The following is a 9,029-nucleotide window of genomic DNA, read 5'->3' as shown; positions in this document are numbered from 1 at the left end:
AGAAAACACAATTAAATACAAAGACCAAACCGAAAAAAGTAAACCACGGTGAACTATATCTGGGGCTTTCTATACAGAGAGCCCATTCCTGAAGCTTCTAGTCAGCTTATGGGCAAGCAAAGCTGAAGCTGAAATCAAAGATAGTTTTATGGGAATAAGGACATGAGGGCTTCAGGATTGATATGTAATAACTGCCCTTGTTACCACCAAGAGGTGTATGCAATAATGGACCAAATGTAGACGTAATCATGGATTTTAGCTTCATGTGGCATCCTGGTTCAGCGGAATCATATTCTTGACCATTCAGGATGATGGTCTGATTCTTATATAAGAAAATCATATTGCAAAGAAGGCTATGCTTGACTTTACCACATCTGGAGTGTAGGCTGATTTCCAACTCAGAGAGAGGCAAAAATTATATGCTTACTTTTATTCTGGGATGGGGCTGAATGTTTAAGTGTCCCTGCAACCCAAGTGCAAATCTTATAAGTCTTTCATAGAATCATAGAATACTAGGACTGGAAGGGACCTCGAGAGGTCATCAAGTCCATCTAACCTACTCTTAAATATCTCCAGAGATGGGGATTCCACAACCTCCCTGGGCAATTTATTCCAGTGTTTGACTACCCTGACAGTTAGGAACTTTTTCCTAATGTCCAATCTAAACCTCCCTTACTGGAGTTTAAGCCCATTGCTTCTTGTTCTATCCTCAGAGGCCAAGATGAACAAGTTTTCTCCCTCCTCTTTATGACACCCTTTTAGATACCTGAAAATGGCTACTATGTCCCCCCTCAGTCTTCTCTTTTCTAAACTAAACAAACCCAATTTTTTCAGCCTTCCTTCATAGGTCATGTTCTCTAGACCTTTCATCATTCTTGTTGCTCTTCTCTGGACCCTCTCCAATTTCTCCACATCTTTCTTGAAATGTGGTGCCCAAAACTGGACACAATACTCCAACTGAGGCCTAACCAGCGCAGAGTAGAGTGGAAGAATGACTTCTTGTGTCTTGCTCACAACACACCTGTTAATGCATCCCAGAATCATGTTTGCTTTTTTTGCAACAGCATCACACTGCTGACTCATATTCAGCTTGTGGTCCACTATAACCCCTAGATCCCTTTCTGCTATACTCCTTCCTAGACAGTCGCTTCCCATTCTGTATGTGTGAAACTGATTGTTCCTTCCTAAGTGGAGCACTTTGAATTTGTCTTTCTTAAACTTCATCCTGTTTACCTCAGACCATTTCTCCAATTTGTCCAGATCATTTTGAATTCTGACCCTATCCTCCAGAGCAGTCGCAACCCCTCCCAGCTTGGTATCATCTGCAAACTTAATAAGCGTACTTTCTATGCCAATATCTAAATCATTGATGAAGATATTGAACAGAGCCGGTCCCAAAACAGACTCCTGCGGAACCCCACTTGTTATACCTTTCCAGAAGTATTGTGAACCATTAATAACTACTCTCTGAGTACGGTTATCCAGCCAGTAATGCACCCACTTTATAGTCGCCTCATCCAAGTTGTATTTGCCTAGTTTATTGATAAGAATATCATGCGAGACCGTATCAGATGCCTTACTAAGGTCTAGGTATACCACGTCCACCGCTTCTCCCTTATCCACAAGATTCATTATCCTATCAAAGAAAGCTATCAGATTGGTTTGACATGATTTATTCTTTACAAATCCATGCTGGCTGTTTCCTATTATCTTGCCACCTTCCAAGTGTTTACAGATAATTTATTTAATTACTTGCTCCATTATCTTCCCTGGCACAGAAGTTAAACTAACTGGTCTGTAGTTTCCTGGGTTGTTCTTATTTCCCTTTTTATAAATGGGCACTATATTTGCCCTTTTCCAGTCTTCTGGAATCTCTCCTGTCTCCCATGATTTTCCAAAGATGATAGCTAGAGGCTCAGATATCTCCTCTGCCAGCTCCTTGAGTATTCTAGGATGCATTTCATCAGGCCCTGGTGACTTGTAGGCATCTGACTTTTCTAGGTGATTTTTAACTTGTTCTTTTTTAATTTTTTCACTGCAGTTTTCATTGATATTGTTAATTTTACTGCTTTGGGTGAGGTTAAGTTCCCATCAGCTGCCATTTCATCATTCAAATCTCTCACTGTTAATACAACAAACCAATCTGTCCTGCAGCATATCCTCTAGGACATTTCCAAACTAGCAATATTAAGTTAATCTTTTTAGTACTGCCACGTATATAGCTACAATTTCACCTTGTATTCTCATTCTACTCTACACTTTATAAAGGTGCTACAGTAATCTTTGGTGAATTATGCTCTGTTGAGATCATTTCACATCTTCTAAACTTTTATGTCCTGGTTTCTGAGGGCTAGTCTACACTAAAAGCACTACATGGGCCTAGTTGCACTGAAGCAGATGTGCCGCTCTAGTGCATCCAATGAAGATGATCTATGCCCACAGTAGAGTCTCCCATTGGCATAATTACTCCAATTCCACAAAATTCCTAGCTGGCAGGAGAGCGTTTCACCAACTTAGCACCAGTGTGGACACCACTAGGTTGCTGTAACTTACATCACTCAGGGGAATGGCTTTTTCAGACACCTGAACACCATAAGTTACATGGACATAAGCAGTAGTGTCAATCTGCCCTGAGATAGTAAGAGACTCCTTAAAAAGACATGGGGTACGTCTACACTACAGCGCTAGTTCGAACTAACTTAGTTCGAATTAGTTAATTCGAACTAAGCTAGTTCGAACTAACGCATCTAGAACTAAAAACTAGTTCGAACTAGCGTTTTGCTAGTTCGAACTAGTAAGTCCACATTGAGTGGACTCTGAACAGGGCTTAAGGATGGCCGGAAGCAGTGCCGGCAGGGCATAAAAGGAGGACTTAGAGCATGGAGATGCTGTCTCAGGCTAGCCGAGGGCTGCGCTTAAAGGGTCCCGACCCCCACCCCGGACACACAGTTCTAAGGGGTGCCCCGCTTGCAAAGAAGTTCTGGCTTGGAGTGCCCTGAGTGCCCACACTGGGCACATCACACCACTCGGCCATCAGCCCGGCTGCACTTGCCGCAGGCTGCCATCTGGGGAGAGGGAGTAATTGGGGGGCTGCAGGAGAGCTTCCACCCCCAGAAGCCCGCAGAGCCAGCCCAGTCCTCCCCATCGGGGGCTCGTACCCCATTCCTCCCTCACCTCCTTCCACTTACCCTTCCCTAGCCCCTCTTCTTATTGATGTACAAAATAAAGATAACGTTTCTTCCAACATTGACTCTGTCTTTATTGAAAAAAACTGGGGGACACTGGGAAAAGGAGGTGGGAGAGGGGAAGAGAAAGGCTGGGAGAGGGGAGGGCAACTAACATGATCAGGGGTTGGGAACAGGTCCCAGATGAAGAAAGGCTACAGAGACTGGGACTGTTCAGCTTAGAAAAGAGGAGATGGAGGGGGGACAGGATAGAGGTCTCTAAAAGCAGGGGTTGGGTGGAGAGGGTGCATTCAGAAAAGTTCTTCCTGAGTTCCCATAAAGAAGGACTAGAGGACACCAAAGGAAAGGAATGGGTAGCAGGCTTGAAACTAGTAAGAGAAAGTTGTTCTTCTTGACAAAGCAAATAGTTAACCTGTGGAACTCCTTGCTGCAGGAGGCTGTGAAGGCTACAACTAGAACAGAGTTTAAAGGGAAGTGAGATAAAGTGATGGAGGTTGGGTCCATGGAGTCCTATTAGCCAGAGGGTAGGAGTGGTGTCCCTGCCCAAAGTTTGTGGAAGGCTGGAGAGGGATGGCACGAGACAAATGGCTTGGTCATTGTCTTCGGTCCATCCCCTCCAGGGTCCCTAGGGTTGGCCGCTGTTGGCAGACAGGCTACTGGGCTAGATGGACCTTTGGTCTGACCCAGGACGGCCATTGTAAGCTCAGGGCTCAGTGTCGGGGGTCTCAGTGGACCCCCTTGATTTTCATGCACACCTGGTCCTGGGTGGCCAGGCTGGCAGCTCTCCTGCCCTAGACAGCCACTTTCCTGTGCCTAGTGCGGAGATCGTGGACGAGGTCCACGATGTCCGCACTAGCCCAGGAAGGTGCCCGCCTCTTGCGGTCCAGGGCAAGCTCCCGGGAGCCGCCAGCCTGGTCCCGGCAAGAGGGGGTGGGCTGGGGGGCATCGGGTGGGTGGCTCTGTGCCGTGCCAGGTGCAGGGTCTGCTGGCTGGGTGCTGGCAGGCTTGCACCTGGCACGGGCACCGTAGCCAGCCCGTGCCCCTTTAAGGGGTCCGGGGCCGGGAGGGGGGCATAGAGTTTCCCTGGTGTTGGCCAGAGTGGCCACCAGGGAAACCTGGGGAGGGCTAGCCTCCCACTAGTTCGAACTAAAGGGCTACACAGCCCTTAGTTCGAACTAGCTAGTTCGAACTAGGCGTTAGTCCTCGTAAAATGAGGTTTACCTAGTTCGAACTAAGCGCTCCGCTAGTTCGATTCAAATTCGAACTAGCGAAGCGCTAGTGTAGCGCATAGGAAAGTTAGTTCGAACTAACGTCCGTTAGTTCGAACTAACTTTCTAGTGTAGACATACCCTTGGGTTTTATTGTCACAGACAGAACAAAATGGCTTTGTTTGCCTTCATGAATAATCTTATTTGAAAGATATTGGCCTCAATCTTTAAATAGATAGCTGCCAATCCTTAGTTTTCGCATTAAACTTCTCAATTTTCCTATATATTGCCATTCTAATGTTTTCTTCATCATCAATTTTGTGAAGGGATCACTAAATGCAACAATCACATGCCTACTCACAGGACTGCAGGCTCAGAATGTGCTGATTTATTGCATCAGAAAAGCGTGTGCATGCATGATAGGGATGTGAATAAGTTAACTGGTGAGGGCTGGAACAGCTCTCTACCCAACATGGGCAGGGAGTTGCTTCAGCCCCATGGAGACCACACAGACAGGGGCTGCTCTGATCGGCCAGCCGGAGGAGCCGGTGTCCATGGCAGGATCACTCCATTCCTTTCCCCAATCCATCCCCCTGTAATTGGTTAACCAGTTAAACATAAACATAGCCAATTAAATAGGATATTACATCTTTACTGCCTGGTGGGAGCCTCCCACTAACTACACTAGTTTACCCCTCTGATAACCACTTTACTAGATAAACCAGAATTCTAGATCCATAACACCCCTCACAATCCCCTGTATTTTCAGTCCAGACCCAGCTATACATTTGAAATGTACATATGCTCTGTAAAGAGCCAAAATCAAAATCCCAGCTCTGAACCCCTCCAATTTGGATATGGATCTAACCTTCACAGCAAGAGCTTGTCTCTTTATATCGAATCCCATGCACAGGAACATTTACAGAGTAATGGTGCTCAGCATAATGGTATTTTGTGGTTATACTCAAAATCCACCACTAAACTGGGCCAAGTTTGTGGTATGGTGAATTAGGTTAGTTCCCTTAATGGCAGCCAGTCGTTGATAGTATACAGATGAGCTATTTGGTTTAGAGATGAAAGGATGTACGATGACAACATTAGGCAGGAATCTATGAGGAGGTTCTTCAATTGGAGAGGAAGGAGGGTAAGGAGAGAGGCATGTCATTTTATTGGGAGAGCACACACAGGCAACAAGAGCTTTGTTCGTGATCTGATAAGAGGACATGGCAATTCAAGAGGAATGAGATTGCTCTATGATTCAGCTCACAGTCAGGTAGAATTAATTACCAGAACTGAAATACATTATGCATACAAACAGTCTGATTCTCCTAGGCCTCCCACATATGTGGTCATTTACACCAGTGCCATGTGGGAGTACAGTGCAACTATTGTGATTCGAAGAGCATTTTACACCCACTTGACACAGATGTAAATGACTGAATGGGAAACTGTGGAGCATAAGTCCCGCTAACCATAATCAACATCACCGCCTACATATGCATAAGAAAACACATGTGGTGCCAGGGGACATAAGCTTCCTGTCTTTTCATGGAAACCTAATATTATTTTGGGACGATTAGAGATAAAATCACGGAGTGGGTATTGTAACCACAGGTGAAGCAATGAATGACAATTCCACTCACCAGAGACTGGTAAAAAGCAGAGAGAGAGACCTGACTGAAAATACTATTACATTGCTTCTTTCTGGCCGCAAATGCAACATATTCTAGGTATATGCCACTATCTGCATGTCCTGCTTCTTTTATAATTTATTGTACAGACCTTATTTTCATACACATTGAGCCAGATCCTTAGCCACGATGAGTGGCACAAAGCAGCTGGACAGCTCTCCTAAAGAAACAGCTGAGGATTTCCCTGGCATATGGAAATTTAGTAGAGATAGTCCAGGTTTACTCCACAGCAACTGACACTAGAATCATCTGACTCTGTGACAGAGGCCTGGGCTTTGTGTATGAAGAAGAAATTGGGGGTGGAGGGAATCCTTCCAGAAAGAATTCACAAAGAAGATATTGGGCAGGTCATGCTCTCACAAGGATTTTTTTGGTTTGGATTTTGTTTTATTTTGGCTTCAGAGATGCCTATTTCCTGTGTTTCCTGAAAAGCAAACTTCACAAGCTGGATAGACGTGAGTTCACTTCTTTCCACTACCATTCTGGCTTGTATAGTAATGGGAATTATCTGTTTGTCCTGATTTGTCCATCTCTGCAAGGATGACCCACCTATCGTCTATATCCTTATGGCTACTTTGATACCATTTCAAAAGAAGAAGCCAATGGAAAGTGAGTACAGAATGAATAAAAACACTAACACCACAAAAATAACGAGGACAAACTTAACACAGGGCTGCTGCTTGCTGTGAATGGATCAGCTAGGTGAACTCTTGGTTTGTTTCTTTGTTTGTTTTTTGCTTTATTTCTTTGTTTTTTATACTGAGTAAAATCTTTCAAGTTTTTGTGCCCAGCTTCAAGTGCTACAACACAAAGAGAGGATCCAAATGTCAGGATCCTTGATCTCATTCACTTCTTCCTTGTGTCTTTTCTCTCTGCATCCCAGATAGTCTCCTGGCTATTCTTGACTGATGGAGTCAGACAGCTTTCATCCACTGGTATAATCAGGGGCCAGTGAATACTATTAGGCTGTGTCTACACTGGGCCACTTATTCCGGAAAAGCAGCTGCTTTTCCGGAATAAGCTGCGAGCTGTCTACACTGGCCCCTTGAATTTCCGGAAAAGCAGTGACGATTTACTGTACAACATCAGCCGCTTTTCCGGAAAAGCTACGCTGCTCCCGCTCGGGCAAAAGTCCTTTTTCGGGAAAAACTTTTCTGGAAAAGGGCCAGTGTAGACAGCTTTTCCGGAAAAGCAGAAGAAACTGAAAAAAGCGGTTTGGACGGCGCGAGACCCCGTAGGAGCCCTGGACTTCCTGGTAACCCGAGCTCTTAAAGAGCTTGGAGGCAGCTGGGCGCACGTGGCAGGAGCGTGCCTCAGACCTGCGGCCTGAGCTCTGCCACGTGCCTCTGTGCTGCCCAGCAGCCACCTCGCAGCCCAGCATGGCAGCTCTGGGTGGTGAGCCACCTGCACCCCAGCTCAGGAGGCCCCCAGGGGCCGCAAACGACGGGCCCCATCCTGGACCCCCAGGGAGCTGGAGACCCTCCTGGACCTCTGGCAGGAGGAGGAGGGTCTCCATGACCTGCATTCCAGGCGCCGGAATGTTGACATTTACACCCAGCTGGCCAACAACCTCACGCAGCAGGGACACCCCAGCCGCAATTGTGGGCAGGTCCGCTCAAAAGTCAAAGAGCTGCGGCTGGGGTATGTCCAGGCCAGCGAGGGCAGGGGGGCAGGACCAGACGCCTGCCCGTACTTCGAGCGGATGAACGCTTTTCTGGGCCAGCCAGCCCCGCAAGGCCCAGACGTGCCGGTGGACATGTGCCAGCGCCCCCCCATCATCCAGCCCACCGAGGCGGGGGAGGGAGAGGACAGCGGCAGCGTGTCCGGGGGAGAGGAGGCCAGCATTGACACCACCCAGCAGGCCCCCTCCAGCAGCTCCTCCGAGGCCGAGGCCGGGGAGGAACCCACTGGTGAGTCTTTGCAGTTTGCACTCCCAAAGGACGGGGGTGGAGGGCGGGGGGGAGCCAGGTGCCCGGAGGGAGGAGGGGGAGAGCATGTCACTCAGGCCATGTGAGCTGCACGCTGCGTAGCATGAGGCACCAAACAGCACGTGCAACCACGTGCAGCCTGGTGACCGAGCGGCACGTGGCAGCTGCAGGGCACGCCTGGGACTGTGCTGCTCACACACATTCGGCAGGACCAGGGGGAAGGGTGGATTCCGGCTGGAACTGGCCAGGGCCTCAGGGACTCAGCCCAGAGCCTGCACCTCTGCTAAGGGTGCAGCACGGAGAACGGCAGAGTGTCCCATGCCTGGCTGTGAGGCACAGCCAGCTGCTGTTGGGTATGCCGCAGCGTCACGGTCCTGTGACCGTGGACCCCACCGAGCCCCTCGCCTGCTCCCGGAGCCTTGGCTGGCTCCCCGAGGGGAGTCCCCACTGTGGCCACACATGTCCCTGGGCTACCGGCCTTGCGGGAGGGATAATGGGAGGGACAAGGGCCCCTAAGTTTTGTTGCAAGAATGGGACACCCCCCCACCCAGTTACTCTTCTGGTTCCGTCCAGGAGATATCCCACGTGAGGGGATCTGAGAGCCCAGATGTGCTCCCAGGCACTGTGTGGGGATGCATCTCGCTCCCTGTCAAACACCAGTGATTAGCCCAAAGCTTTTCACAGTCTCCACCAGCAGGGAGTTCCACAGGTGAGCGCAGCACAAGCACCCTCCCGCCCTCCATGGGGCCAGGATACAGACCGGTGCTTACAATACTGGAGGAAGGACCCTACTCCAGGGGCGGTCCTCCTTGCCAACATACAACACGGGCAGGAGGGGAACCGAGTGGGCCCAACCCACACAACTGTGGGGTCTCCTGGGCTCAGGGGTGGAGGGCATGAGGTGTGGGGACAGTGGACGGCCTGCCTGACTGACCCATCCTTTCTTCTCTTCCCTGCAGCGGGACCCAGCACCAGACCCTCCACTGCGGCAGCAGCGGCACCCCCAGCTGGCCAACC

Source organism: Pelodiscus sinensis, chromosome 16 (assembly GCF_052426305.1).
Source record: "Pelodiscus sinensis isolate ZL-2025 chromosome 16, ASM5242630v1, whole genome shotgun sequence".
NCBI classification, from domain to species: domain Eukaryota; kingdom Metazoa; phylum Chordata; order Testudines; family Trionychidae; genus Pelodiscus; species Pelodiscus sinensis.
Note: the sequence above shows the minus strand (reverse complement) of the source record.